The sequence below is a fragment of the Varanus komodoensis genome, unplaced genomic scaffold (assembly GCF_004798865.1).
Source record: "Varanus komodoensis strain SLA01 unplaced genomic scaffold, ASM479886v1 scaffold1, whole genome shotgun sequence".
Taxonomy (NCBI): domain Eukaryota; kingdom Metazoa; phylum Chordata; class Lepidosauria; order Squamata; family Varanidae; genus Varanus; species Varanus komodoensis.
This window is the reverse complement of record NW_025335268.1, coordinates 60,532,903-60,548,043: the sequence shown is the minus strand read 5'-3', so window position 1 is coordinate 60,548,043 and position 15,141 is coordinate 60,532,903.

Sequence of the window (15,141 nt, the reverse complement as noted above, 5' to 3'; positions counted from 1 at the left end):
TTTTTTGTATCGCACCTGCTATTGCTGATTGTGCCAGGCTCATGTGAACAGGGAAAAACAGGTTCATACCAAAATATTCTGATCCATGTTTATTTTTATGTGTTTACATTGAGTTACATTACTTTATATGCATTGTTTCAATTACTTTGAAAATCAAATAAGGAATGTTTGGAAGGAAGGATAACCCTTTGATTATGTTGGTGCTGCTTTATTTATTGTTGTTAGTCAACATGGGTGCCACCAGATGGAAAGCAAGATACGATTTGATTAAAACAAACAAACAAAAAGTAAAACTGCATAGCTATTTTTATTTGCACACTTTAAGTCTTTCTACATGCTACGACTGTCTCTGGATTACACCTTGTGCCTCATTTGCAATGTTTGTAAAAGAAACATGTGATGGGAATCTGCAGCTGGGACTGAACTGTTAGAAACCAGCCCTTCATTAACCTGAAAAAGCAGCGATGACTGAAAACTGAAAGGAATGTTTTGCTGTCTGTTTCTTGATGTGATTGAGACTTCTACTTTCTGGGTATGTTTGCAACTCTCCTTCAAGGGTATATTTTTCAGTATCAACCAGTACATCTCTTCCTTCAGAATACACATTTTCCTTGTCAAGCAGAGTTTGGGTTCATTCTGTGGCTCCATCCTACAAACAGAATGCATTTCTTCCATGGTAAGAAGAAATGGTAGCATTTGGTTTTCTTTTTCTAGTTAGACCAGGCTGCTCACAGAACCCACCATCCCCCCCTTCAATGAGATCATCACAACAGCAGGCACAAGTTTGGTTGCCACCACAGAACTTTCTGTTGTGACTGGAAGTGGCTTGAGATGGGATGGAAATGTTATTCCATCTACAGTTCAAGGTCTGTGTACAGGGATTCAAAAAGCTGCACATTATCCAGGATGCTGTCCAGGGACCACAGGATTGCTCTGTTACACCACTTTATGAGAAAAAGCTTGTCATGCTCAAATGCTAATAGAAGGGAAAAGGAACCTAGTGAGTGAATTTGCTAGCTGCTTCAGACGTCATAGGCATCCACTGGTTGCTGAGGAGCTTGGGCAGGAGGAAGTCCTGCATCCATCCGACTTGAGGATCCTGAGAGCAGCTGGGTTGCCACCATGCATGTGGCGTGCTGGGCTAGATCCTTTGGCCTGATCCAGCATGGCTTTTCTTATGCTCCTATGTTCTTATGGAGGGGCATTGAAGATATCTTTTTCTATTTTTCTTCAGAAGAATGCAAAGTGAACACTCTCTTAATTATAACCAGAATGTAATGAAGATACTAAGTGCAGAATAAATATGAATGATCAGCAGGACTGAAAGTCTTTTAATTTGGGTCTTTGTGATTTTTGCTTGTTTGGTTGATTTCTCAAATATAAACCATCTGGTATGCCAGATGCTTTGCCTTTTACTTTGACTCATGCAGCTAGAATGGGTGAGAAGATTCAGAGTTCTGAAATACTGTTATACCCTTTTCTTCATCATCATCATCATCATCATCTGCCTTAGATTTTAATCTATAATACTACTTCATAATTTTGTGTACTTTAATCAATGAGGTATATTCTCTCTCACTCTCGCTCTCTCTCACGCACAAATTCTCTCTCTGTCCTACCCTTAAAATACCAGTATGGTTTTAGTGGGGAAGGAATCTGAGATATGGTTTATGGTATTGTTTTCCATAAACTCAAATTTTATTGTACTTTTTTCTTTATTATTAAAATGCAAACTTAAATTAATTACAACATTTAGCAGAGAGCAGAGTTTATATTACTTTCTTAATATAAAACAATTCAAACATGATCACATACAGTATATGCTGAGGAAAATTGTTCATTTTTTTTCTAAGGTTAAACCATATTTTATGGTTAGATGTTTGTAGAAATTTTCTGAGACCATCCCTCTAATGTAAAGGAACAATAAATGTGGTATGCTCATGGAAAAGTTCTTGTTGAGACATGTAGTTGTATCTCAGCAGGGGACTGCTGCAGATAATTGCCTTAAAATAATCATTAAGGGAACCATAAAACTGGTAATAAATGTCTCATTTTCACCATTAAGACATTAGATTCCACTTCACAAACAACTGATTTCTCCTTCACTCCTTTTGGCTTGTTGGAAAATCAGATAGAGGTCTGTCAGTAACAAGACCAAAGGATGGCCCTTTATCTTGAGATGGCCCCAGATGAAATGGGGGCCACTAAAGGAATGCTCACATTCATGCTGTACTTATTTTATTTATTTATTTAAAACATTTCTATGCTGCCCCATTGCAACAAAGCCTCGGGGCGGCTCACAACACATAAATAAATACAGAAGTAATACAATAAATAAATACTAAAATTATACAATAAATAACACCCCCCCCCCAGTGCATTCTCGGCTAAAAAAAATAAAAAATGTCCTGCTGAAGAGAATGGCCATTAACATCAACACAATGGCTGCCACTTGACCTTTGTTGAGTCATGGAGAACATGTGACCTGCCAAAAAAGAAAGAGTGCAAGACAGAGGCTGGTTCTGAATCCCACAGATTAAAGAACTAATTTGACTCCAATCATTTTCAGGACTGGAAAATAATTATTTTCTCTTCCCCTCACACTATTGGTCAACTCTTTCTTCTTTATATGTTTTTCTCTTACACTCTGGCTTCCAATAATAGAATCAATTTCTCTCTCTCTCTCTCTCTCATGCACACACACACACTCTCTCTCTCTCACACACACACACACACCAGGAACCCATGTATATATGTATGTGTTCCTGTCCCTGCTTTCTCATTTTTATTGCCAGCACATGAAAAATCACTCACACTCTTCTTCAAGATCACTCCAAAATTGCTTCCTAAACACTTCCTCTTCCCCTCTCTCTCACACAGATGCAGCTGTGCTATATCATTCCACACAAAACCCCAAACAGTGCTTACCACACCCAAGCCCATTCAAAGGGAACCTGAATCTTAGGCATCCCAAAGCTTTTTTCAAAGTTAACAAATTTCTTAGGCTGTTCCTTTACTGTTCTTTTACTCTAAGAGCCCCACAAACTTTTCCAAGAAATATTAAGGTCTGTAATGAAGGAGTTTTACTTTTCCCCCTTTCTCTTAAATTACTAAACTTATTGTCATGTGCTATTTTGTGCTGGTTACCTGCATTTTCAATTTTCTTTGAAAATAAGAATAGCTATTCAAGTGCTTAATAATAAAAAGAAATAATGGGGTTACTGACAGCTTTTTGCACTGTTTCTCTCCATTGATGCAACATAATGTTCTAGATTTTGCAGGAGGGCCGGTTGTTAAAACAGGTAGTTAAAAATAATAGAAAAAGAGGTTTTTTTCCTTTTGCTTTGTAAGTAACAGAAAAATCTTTAGAAAAATTGTGGACTTCCTCAGAAAATGGAGCTATGAGCCCTGGCTGGGGAGCGGGGGGTGGGTAGGGGTAAGCTGGACTTCCAACAGATCTTTGCACACCGGAGGAAAAAGAAGTAAAGATACCTTAGCTGTTTTTCCAGCCCTGCCTGGCAGCATTTAGGACAGATGGAGCCATCCAGTATCAGAGCCTTTGGTCTATAATACACTGATCCTAAAGAAACATGCTCTACCCGGTTCCTTGAATCACTGACTCTGTGTGCAATGCAAAGATTTCTGCAGTTCCACTACTCTTCAGCTAGAAGATGAAAGGATGATGCTCTCATGCTCGGAGTCCTTGGCCAGCCAAGGAAGTACTAATTTGCAGATCTACAATTTTGAACTCTCCTATATTTGTGTAAGGAAATGCTAACATGAAGACCTTGAAGGAAATCCCGATAAACAAGCCCTTGAGAATAGTCTGAATGTGACCTTTTCCACCTCTGACAAAATGGCTGAGTAGCACAACTGAGCAAAACTAGGAAGGTTGATTGTGTAGACCAAGTTTTAAGTAGCATTGTCACATTAGTGTGTGCATCTTGTATTTTTATTTCTAAGATCAATCACTTGATGATTTCTTGTGAAGAGCAGTCTCTAGATCTGATGAAAGAACAGCAAGAGAAGCAATCTGCAAATTGAATTATGTACATTAAATGCATAACATGTCAGCATTTTGAAAATCATATAAACAAAGGTAAATGTTATGGTCCCAAAGGACAGTTACCACAATGCAAGCAGCACCCAAGCAACAATTCTTTTTCCACTCAAACAACAGTCATAGATCCTGCTATCCATTATAATACTCAGTTTTGTCTTTAAATGAAATGTTTCCAATTTGCTTCAGGTTGTGTACCTTTTATTTCTATCACTGACAACATGCAGGAAATCCTCGTGGCATTTATCAGGAACAGTCAAGTCTGCAAGAAGAGAATTTTTGCAGTTAATTTTCTGTTTTCCTATATACTCAACAAAGCTGACATTCAAGTTTAATGATGAACAACCCCAGCTAGCTCTGTGTGGGTTAAACTTATGATCTTCCTCCATGGCTCCAATGAACACAACTCCTAAGTGTGTGTCATTTTAAGTGCTTTAATAGAAATGACTGGAATAATGTCTGTAATGGACAAGATAGATCTTTTAGCAGGGGTCGTGTAATTGTGGGGGCAGAAGACTGTAAGGTTGACAAAATCTGCCCTTCTCTGGAGGGTTACTTTTTGATTGCCCGTTGAATATTGTCTATGTGCTATTAATAATGTAGACAACAGGGATTTCAATGGCAAAGGCTGTAGCTTGTTATATCAAAGAAATTTTTCAACACCAGTAATTAATGATGATAAAAATACTAGCAATTCTGAAGAAAAGTTTGGAAGAAGAAAATCATGAATTGTAAGTCATTTTAAATACTGCCTGGGAGTTAGTTTGCCTTGGGAAATCCTAAAAGTTTATATATTTTTATGATAGCAACCTGGTTAAGAATTAATGATAGCAATTTTCACAACAGTTACCAAGCCCCCTGCAGATAAAAATATAGTCATGGAAAAATAAATGAAATATATAAAAATGGACACCTTTCTATTTATTTATACTGACAAGAATTTCTAGCATCTGGTTTACAGCACTTTTCTACTGTCCTATTAATATAAGTTTTTTTTTTAAATAAAGGCACTTATTTGACATAATGGATTTATGTTTTCAATAGATGTATGCCCAAAAGCTTTTATAGTTGAAAATTAATCTATTACTAGATAAAGGCAGATATATGTCATTACCTGGGCACAAGAAAAAGTCATATTTAAGAGCAAACAATCTTTAAGTTTCACCCAAGGATTAGATTATTCTATACCTTTTCCTGAAACTTTAACATTACTACTGATCATTTTTAAATCCAGTGATAGGCACTACCCATCTTTTGCTGAAATAGAAAAAAGTCACTGAAGTTCTATTACCCTGAATGGGATAGGGCTGTACCCCACATGGAACCCAACCGCCATGCATTGATCCGGCATCACAGGAGAAACTCTGTACACTAATGACTCCCTAACATCAAAAATCCCTAGGCAGTAGTAACAATGTTAATTTTTGTCTTGGGCATTTACATTGCTATCCAGTCAAACTAATCAATTAATTATATCTAGTAAATGCTCCTATTACATTCATGGCACACCAGGGTATTTTAATTCTTTTTCCTTTCCTTTCCTTTCCTTTCCTTTCCTTTAATTTCTACCCTCTATATTACGCTTCATTAAAGTAAATAGTACAGCCCCTCTTATAAAGGGCATAATCCAGAACAGTAGGGTATATCAATTAATAAACAAGAGAGCAGTCAGAACACCTCCGCACACATACCTTGTGCCTTGATTGGATTAGGATGGGGGCTTAGTATCATCCTACCTGCTAAGAGTTCTGCCAGTGATGGTGGATGTCAACCCAAAGCACATTGGTCTACAGTGTCAAGGTTGTTGAAGTCTTTGAAGGAAAGATTTCTGCCTCCTACATTGCACACCATATTCCACAGGAGAATGGATGAATCTATTATTTACAGCCACAGGCCATCTCATGGGAGTATGGAAAAGAAAGGATTGGATGTTGGACTTCTCCACATGAGGTGTGTATAGTACAATTGTGATTCCTCCCTCACTGTAGTTTGCAGCTGCTTTACATGTTGTTGTCATTCTCCAGAGCGTCTTGTCTTTCTTCTTAGAGTGAAGAAGCTGTAACATTATTTGGAAATGGTGAAATATGTCAGAAGTTCATATACTCTCACAATTCCACTATCTTGCAGTGCCACCTTGTAGTTGTATAATGGAGTTTCTAAAAAGGTGAAGGACGGGATGGGACAGAAAGGAGGCAGTCTTAATCTGCAAAGAAACTGGAAGAAGAAATGTCAGTAAAGTGGTGGGTTAATGCTTCCTGTACAGAAACCTACTTCTAGCATCAATATACTTCTAGCACTGCTACATAATGCTTTCCGTGCCATTCCCAGGAAATACAACTGAGGAACTGTGTTTGGTGGTGAAGCTGCTATGGCAGGGGCTGTTGTTGCTGCTTGCATGCTTGTGGAATGCCCGGTGTTATCACTGTTGTGTTTCTTTGCTTACATGAGTACAAGCAGTGTGTGGTTGTGGATGTTTTGGATGGATGGACTCCATATAAAAATATTAACGTTGCATTCCTGCTTTTGGTTCTGTTTTTTTTTTTTTCTGTATAGCATAGCAGTTCACCCTTCATTATTAAAAGAAATGTCTTTTTTGTTGTTGCTCTAATTCTTTTTCCCCCTTTCCTTCCCATTTTGCTAGCATTCTTCACTTTAAGTTATGAGAACAATTCCTCCACAGCTGAAATGTAAATTGTGCTCTTTAGATTCTATTATTCATAATCATTCCTGTTACTATGCTGGGCAGAATCTCTTGTTAGAAAGGACCCACTTAGTTCAAGTATCCTCCCACTGACAAGCATTGTTCTCTTCACAATGGGAGCTGCAAGGCTCTTGAAAGAAAGAGATCAGATTGGTTGGACTCCTGCCCCTGAAAGACAGACGCTGCTACTCCAAGTTTTTCCCAGTCGGGTTGAACTAACTCTGAAGAACTGCACCAGTGAAAATGTTTCTGGGGAGATTCAAGTCTTTCTGAAGTTGGGAATAGCATCCTGGACCATTTATTTGGGGTATCTATTATTTATTTATTAAACTTATATTCTACTAAATTGGCCCAAGGGCCATCTAAACTACTCTTAAGTCTGTTACAGTTCCCACCAGTCACTGGGCTCTGCAACTAATTGATTGTAAAAGTGAAATGCACCCTACAACTAATTCACACACTGCTGAGTGATGCTAGATTACCTCTGAGCTTGAACTCTTTGTGCTGTGCTAAAGACAGCATGTTTTACTTGTGCCCATGCACTTTGGTGTTTAGTCATGTCGGCCACATGACCATGGAGACTGTCTGTGGACAAACGCTGGCTTCCTCGGCCAGGAAACGGAGATGAGCACCGCCCCCTAGAGTCAGGCATGACTGGATGTAACGTCAAGGGGAAACTTTTACCTTTACCTTTATCCCAAAGAAAAGTTCCTGCAGGAAAATGCAGGAATGTTCTAGTTTTTCCTCTGTTATGACTACTCAGATGTTACTGCTTATGAAACATACTCCTTAGGAATACCCAAGCACCACTCCTTAAAAGAGGAGAACACCTGTCAAAGCAAAGTCTGTGTTGCTAGGCAAGATCTGGAACAAATTATTCAATTATTAGAGTAGCTGCTTGTTTTGCTGCTCTTGTCAGGTGATTCTTTTATAAGTATAAAATTATGATTTTTAATTGCAAAGTGTTCTGGGAGCATGCACTGATAGAACAGTCTATAAAAACAGTCTATAAAATTTATTTATTTAATGCTGTAGGATTCTTGAACCAGCAATTATGAAACAGCTGTTCCCTGGTGTGGATGTCACACACACACACACACACAAACAATTGTGCTGGGACAAACCCTAGAACAGACCTTTGGAGTAATTATAGATGACAACACAATGTTTGGTCACCATGTTTGGTCACCATGACCGGGTTTGGATAAACAATGATAACAATCAACAGGTGTTCATTGTGCCATGCAAGCCCAGTCACAGACACATACACCCTAGTCAACATGAAAAAGGAACCCTAATTAAGTTACAAAAAGAGTACAGACAAATAAAAAACTGTTATACAGGGATGGATGTTGAGGGAGCACTCAGTGAATCCATATTTAACACAACATCCAGTTTGACCCTTCCTGGATGTGATGAAGGCAGCATAATATGGTCCAAGAATCACCATAGCAGAGTAAGAATACATTCAAGAAAATTAATCCAATCATTCCAACAACTTGCTGGCCCAATCCATCCAACTGGTAGGAACTAAAGGATGCTCATACAGTAAGCATTAACAATGGAGATCAGCACATGAGCATGTCTTGCTGTTGAAGGTGGAGTTTAGATTTAATTGCTAAAAAAATTGCATATTAGATCCAGTGTAGTCTAAGGCTTAAGAGTGCTGGACTGGGACCCCAGAGATCTGTGATTCATAACCATGAATCAGACTGGGTGGTTTGAGCCAGTCATCAGTGCTCAGCCCAACATCCCACAGAGTTGTTGTGAGGATAAAATGGAGAGGAGATGCTTGTAAGCCATCATGGGTTCCTTGCAAGTAGAAGAAAGATGGTCTAGGATAGGAAGGATAATTCATATACAGATTTAAGGTGGCAAATAGATTGTGCTTTGTTTTGTTTTGTTCTTGTTATGGTGGTAGTTCCATGCTATTCTAGTGTTGTTTGTTTTCTGTAAAATAAATGCACAGAAATCAGAACTATTGAAAACTTCCCTTTTCTCTAGACATTAGGAGGATTTAATCCTGCTAACACAGTGGTTTAAATCATGTCAAGTGGATTTTTTTTTTTTTTCAGCGACTGAAACTAGGACGATTTTGCCATTTTTATGTTCCTCCAGATGCAGTTGTAATTTATTTGAATAGATACAATTCACCCATACTATGGATTCTGCAGAGGGGGAAAATGAGCCATTTCTGTAGTAAGCAAAATCATCTTTGTGAACATGAGTGACTAGTTCACACAAGCAGCAGAAGGTAGCTCGTGATCTCCTTGTAACTGAAATGCTAATACAACCCAGAAGTTTCCAGATGATTCAGTCCATTGTTCTCCATTGCTCAACAGATCAGCCATCATCTGGGAACAGATGGGAAGTAGATCTCTAGTTTTCTTGCTACCAGGAACTCCCAAAAAATAGCAACCTATTTCAGGAACTCCTGGGGGTCAGGAACATGTTTAAATCTCCCTGCCCTCCTAACAGTCTTCATATATATCACTGTTTCCACAGCTACTCTTAGCATAAAGGAAATAGCATTGTATATTAAGATTGCTAGTATGGAAAGGCTGGGAGCTCCAGACCTGAGGATGACACTATTCCCAGCGCACGGACAAAGTAGCAGCACCATCTGTTCATGGCAGTTATACCTATAATGGAAGGCAGATAGTGGAAAAGCTTTGGGGTAGGTCCTGGAAAAGGATAATCAAAGATTAATATTTTGGCCAAATGGGATTGGAAATTGAATGAATGAATGAATGAATGAATGAATGACCATAAGGTCTGGGTAGCATTATCATTTTACAGTTTCTGTTCTTTTAAAATGTGTTACTGTATTTTAAATCTTCACCCTGATGCTAGATTTTATTTTGATATTGATTGTGTATGATAGTTTTAAACATGTAAATGTTTGGATTCTGTGCCATCATGTTGTATCTTATGGTTTTAAGTGCTGTGAACTGACGAAAGAGCTTCAGTTATGAGGCATTATAGAAATGCAATAATATAAATAGAATAAAGCTGGCATGTATCCTTGCATTTGTTTTGCATTTTGTTCACAATTCCTCCTGAGAGTTACATTTCTGTAAACAATTTTCTAATATAATGAATCCTTGAATATTATTTTATGTAACATACATATTTTGGTGCATTTTCCTCTAATGTGTTTTTTCATGTGCATATGTTTAATTGCAGAACTCTATTGCAAAATTTGGAGTTATGGGTCATGTATTGAAATTGCTAAGTTTTGCTAAGTTCATATTGAAATGCAAAACTAATTTCTCCCTCATCCTTGTTATGTCGCCTGCCTTTGAACTCATAGATATTTCTGCTCCCTTTAACCCTCTGTTGCAGCTTTGGAATATAACCTTCTGCCTGGCTTTGTCATTGCCCTTGCTCCTATCTCTTTTGCCTTCATCTTCTGATCTGCTGCCTATCTGTAGCAATATCTTTTTCATCTTTCTCTATCCTTTGCATAACTAGACTTCAGCTGCTGCACATTTTATAACTAGTCTAAGCCCGACAATATTGTCATATTGTGTGCAAATATTATGATAAATGTCCAAATATCATCACATGTTGTCCCCAAAAGACAGTTGAAGCAGTAATCAAAATTGTATTAAAATTCATTTTAAAACAATGTAGCATAGGGCTGAAAAGGGAGCAGATCGATTGCTGACAACATTTTCACTGGAAAATTCCCCTCAGCCATTTTTAGTGATTATTTCCAATGGAGACTGCAACTCTTTACCTATTAGGAAAGCATTGCTTCATGCAGAATGAACTTCATTTGCCCTTATTGGCATCAACATGGAGCTGAATTGATTGTCTGTGTTGCTTTGTGATGTTCCCTATGTCCTTTCTTTTCCTTCTAAGAAGGAGAAAGAATCCCAAAATGGGGGGTGGGGTGTTTAAAGAGGAGAAGGGAAACACTCTAGCAGCAAACAGGATTGGCCATTACATTATGCTTTGCTTGAAACCATACAAAAACTTTATAAGGGTCAAATGTGAATAAAACATAATCCTCATACTGTTCCCAAAGCATGTTAGGTGCAGAGCTGTTGCGACTAACAGTATTGCCTCAGTATTGTTAGAGACATTGATGATGCCTATAAAGTCAAACTGAGTACAAATCGGAATCTGATTAAAGCTGAATTTACACATATGCATATTTAATTTATATATTTATATCCTGCTTTCTTCCTTTCAGAGAACTTGAGCTTACAAAACTCTTTTTCTCTCAGTCTTATCCTCACAACAAAACCCTAAGTGAGAGGTCGGTCTGAGAATGTGTCTCCCAGCTGACTTCATGGCTGAGCCGGGACGAGAACCCAGATCTTCTGAGTTCCCAGTCGTGGACTAACAACCACTATACCACACTGTCTCACATAGTCTGCCTGTATGTTTTTTCTATGGAGTATTGCACTGTACTTTATTCTTCATATTTTGTTGAATTATATCAAATGTCTGTTTGTAATATTAACTTCCTTAACTATTTTAGCCTTAGGCAGGCATTGTGACAAATCCATGAGAACTCAGATTATGGAGAGAACCCTGGCTGCACTCACTGCCTAATCAGTTCTGTCTCTGTGCACATATCCTCCTTATTCCCAAGGCCAAACAGACATCACTTTGACACTGTTTCTTGCAGCTACAGTTTTTGCTCATTGTTCCTCAAGGGTAGGTGCAGGCAGTCCAGTTCAGACTGGGGCCTCAGTGTGGGAACAGGATTTTCTAAGACCTCAGCAGGCCCATTGCATCTACTTTAAAGTACCAATGATCAAAAAGCATAGGGAATAGACACAGATTTAAGGCCATCACTGTTTAGGTGTGGAGCCATCAATCTTGCTGAGAACTGAGTTCTACATATGTGTATTTGAATGCATCCCACGACGTGCCACATGATTAAGGACCTGCTTTATTAGAATTCATGCTCACAAGCAGCACACTGCTCAAATGGGCATGGGCTCCTAGTTCAGACCTTGCCACTCAACATGGCAACCCTGGAGACTGAGGGGGCAGGATCCAGCACACAGAGGTGTGCAGAGACGTGGCAATGGGAGTCCGTCACACACATGGGCAGGACTTTGGTTGAATCACAACTGCGGCTGTGTTGCGATTGGTATTGATCTCAGCTTATTTTCAGATACAGGTAACAGTGTGGATTTCTTCCAATCCAGAAGAAGGCTCTTATTAATATTTTTTTCTTCTAGGAACTGGCATTAGAGAAACCTCTGTAGAAATTTTGATAAAATTGGAAAATAAAAAGAGTTAATGTGTAGCCATGATTATTTTTTCCCCAAAGTTCACAAAAATAAGACTCTGGCAATGTGAGTTTTAGGAATTAGGGTGGTAAAGAGGTCTTCTTAATGCTGTACCTTCTGGGTGGTTGACCATTAAACTTGTTACCACCACCCTCCAAAAGTATAATCTGCTTTCATTCTGCTGGAAGAAAAGACATGGCTTTGAGATCATTTCAATAGAAATTTGCCAAAAGGGAAAATGCCAAGTGGTCCCTTACCCACAAAAATTGACACCATCAACAACTGTTCTTTTAAAAATGAAACTTTGGTAAATAATATGCATGTAAATGCATGCATTGTTTACATTGGGTCTAAGCCACTGTGTAGCATAAGCTTGAACAATATGTGACACAGTAATCAAAAACATAGCCTATTCCCCATGTATGGGGATGATTGAGCAACCTATTTTTGCTGTTTACCTGCTGGGAAGAGCAAAAGTATGGCAGGAGGGCATTCAAGGAGCTGGCAAGTCATAATAGCTGGTTTTTGAATTACATGAATTGCTGTAGACCATACATTGGCTGGGTTCAGACAACATGGCAAGCCAGGGTGGTCCATCTGTCTCAGAGAGGCAGCATAGGAAAAAGAACTCCTGCTGATGTTGTAGATAGACATTTTAAGACTCTGTCATCATAAAATAAAAATGATACTTAGACATTCACTAAAACATCTTAAACACAATACAGAATTATAATAATGATAGCAATGCAGTAATAACAAATCAACTACAAGTACTGAAGAAAGGGATAGAGTATCTCTCTCTCTGTGTGTGAGTGCATAGGTATACAATATGGGGGGGAAATGTTGAAACTTACCTCTTATGCCTGACTTAATGTATGTTTGAGCTTCATTGTCTGTTCCTCTTTAATTTTAATGTAAATCCAATAGAAAATAACTTGGATCTTTAAAAGTGACTTACCAGTCCCTCATTACCTTCCAAAGTTCTGTGATAATGGCCTGCTAGGGTAATATATCCCAGTGCCTGCTTGTTACATTCAAAACACTTTAACCCAGGGCCTGAATGGGCCTGTGTACAGGTGCAGAACTGGCTAAGCATTTGCTTAGCTTCCAGTGCCAGTTCCTGATGGAATACAAATCTTATGTGGAAGAGAGGGCAAACTCATGGTCTGGGATATTGAAAAGCTCATTAAAGAAGGTGAAAAAATTGGTCTAAGTGTGAGAAGTAGAAGATTACTGTGACTAACAAACTAGAGCAGGTAAAGCTATGGATCACTTGGTGATTAATAAAGGTATTGTGATTAACGGACTAGAACGGTAAAGCTATACAGATCACTTAATGATTAATAAAGTTATTGTGATTAACACAAACTAATAGACTACAAGATATAATTGGTAGACATGGCATTAAACTTTTGAACTTAGAATCCAAGGTACCGCTGCGTAATAAGCTAATGCATATTAGTGGTGCCTCCTACTATGACTCAGAGGGTTATGAACATGAGCATGGAGCATATGAGCAGGTGGGGGTAACATACCAAGGAGTAGTATGATGAAGGCGGATGACTTCACAGTATCCCACCAATGGGAGAAAGGAGGCACGGACTCTGCACGTGAAGTAGGGAATAAAAGGCTGGGTAAACTGTTCCTTCAGTGCACTACCTTTGGGGTGAGTGCCCGGTCTGGCCAGAACGTATTAAACTGTTGCTGCTTGGTACTTTGCCTCCTGTATCGTCATTGCTTAGATTCCATTCCTTACATAAGGAAATGACTTTTCATGACTATAAGGAACTACATGGCCACTGAGAGATGTGTCGCATAATTCCCAAGAGATAGCCTTGACTATCTTTAGAGAAAAACTGTGAATATCTCTAGGGAACTGCATGGCCACTGATAACATATTGCCAAATGTGTCACACAGTTCCCTAGAGATATTATAGCTTTTGACTAGAGATATCCACATAGGCTTTATGGCTTTCCCACATGTTCATAAGTACGTGTTTTTCATAACTCAGACATTCATAACCCAGGGACCACCTATATTATATAATATATATTTGAACTGATCTATAGAAATTTCTATGTTCTGCCATTTTCCACAGTATGTCTTAAAGCTATATGCTTCATCACCATCATCTGAAATTAATATCTGGTTAATATAATCTAGCCATTTTCTTAGTTTTGCGTTCTATAAAAGGCCAAATCTCTATTATAGCATTCCATGGCCCTCTTCACAGCCAGTGGTGCCAATAGCAAAGCCAGTTTTGACTTAAGGCCAGAGAAAAAGATTCATCTTTCAAAGGCCTTCACAATACCCTGAAAGACAGCATGTCGATGAGCCAGGACTCTTAGGTACACATATCTTCCAGTCCTGCAATTTGAATCAGCAATTTGCTCATTTTTTGTACATATTCTGTCTTTATTATTTCCCCTTTTTAGCACATTTGCTCTACAAGCTATTACCATTTGCTCCTGTTTTCAGATGAAAACATGCCTCAGTACAGTTGCCTCTTCCACTCATTTCTTTTATAATAAAATAAAACAAATCTCCAGGTAAAAGTGCTGTTGGAGAGCTTAATTTACTGTCTGCTTGAGTGCAGAGATTTCTTTTTGCCTACCCAACACATTTAAAATAAGATGATGAAATAAACCTTTATGAAAACAGATCTCCTGGAGCTGTGTGGAATAAACAAAAGCTACTGCTCAGAGGCACCCTCATCAGCAGCAGGATGCTCCAGTGCTTGCTGAGCTCAGGGGGAAAAGAGCCAATATTGATTCAGTTACCAGCCCTTCACAGCTATACAAAGTCCACCCTTCAGTGCATGTTAGCAGGAACTGAGCCTGATTCCAGCTACTTAGGAGTTTTCGAGTGGATTATATTTATTTTTCTCTAGTTATTAACAGGAGTTTTATTATCGGGCCCAGCATAAAAGAAACTCCTGAAACAGAGCAATAGACAGTAGGAATTCCTTTGTAGCAGCTTCCAGCCTCTTTTCAATTCTACCTGTAGTATTTTAAAGTCTGTGAGAACTGTTCACACAGCAGAAAATTCTGATATAAAGGTGATTAGAAGGTGAGGCTCTTGGCACTAACTCTAACATTTAGTGATTCAAATAAGTTTTGATTTC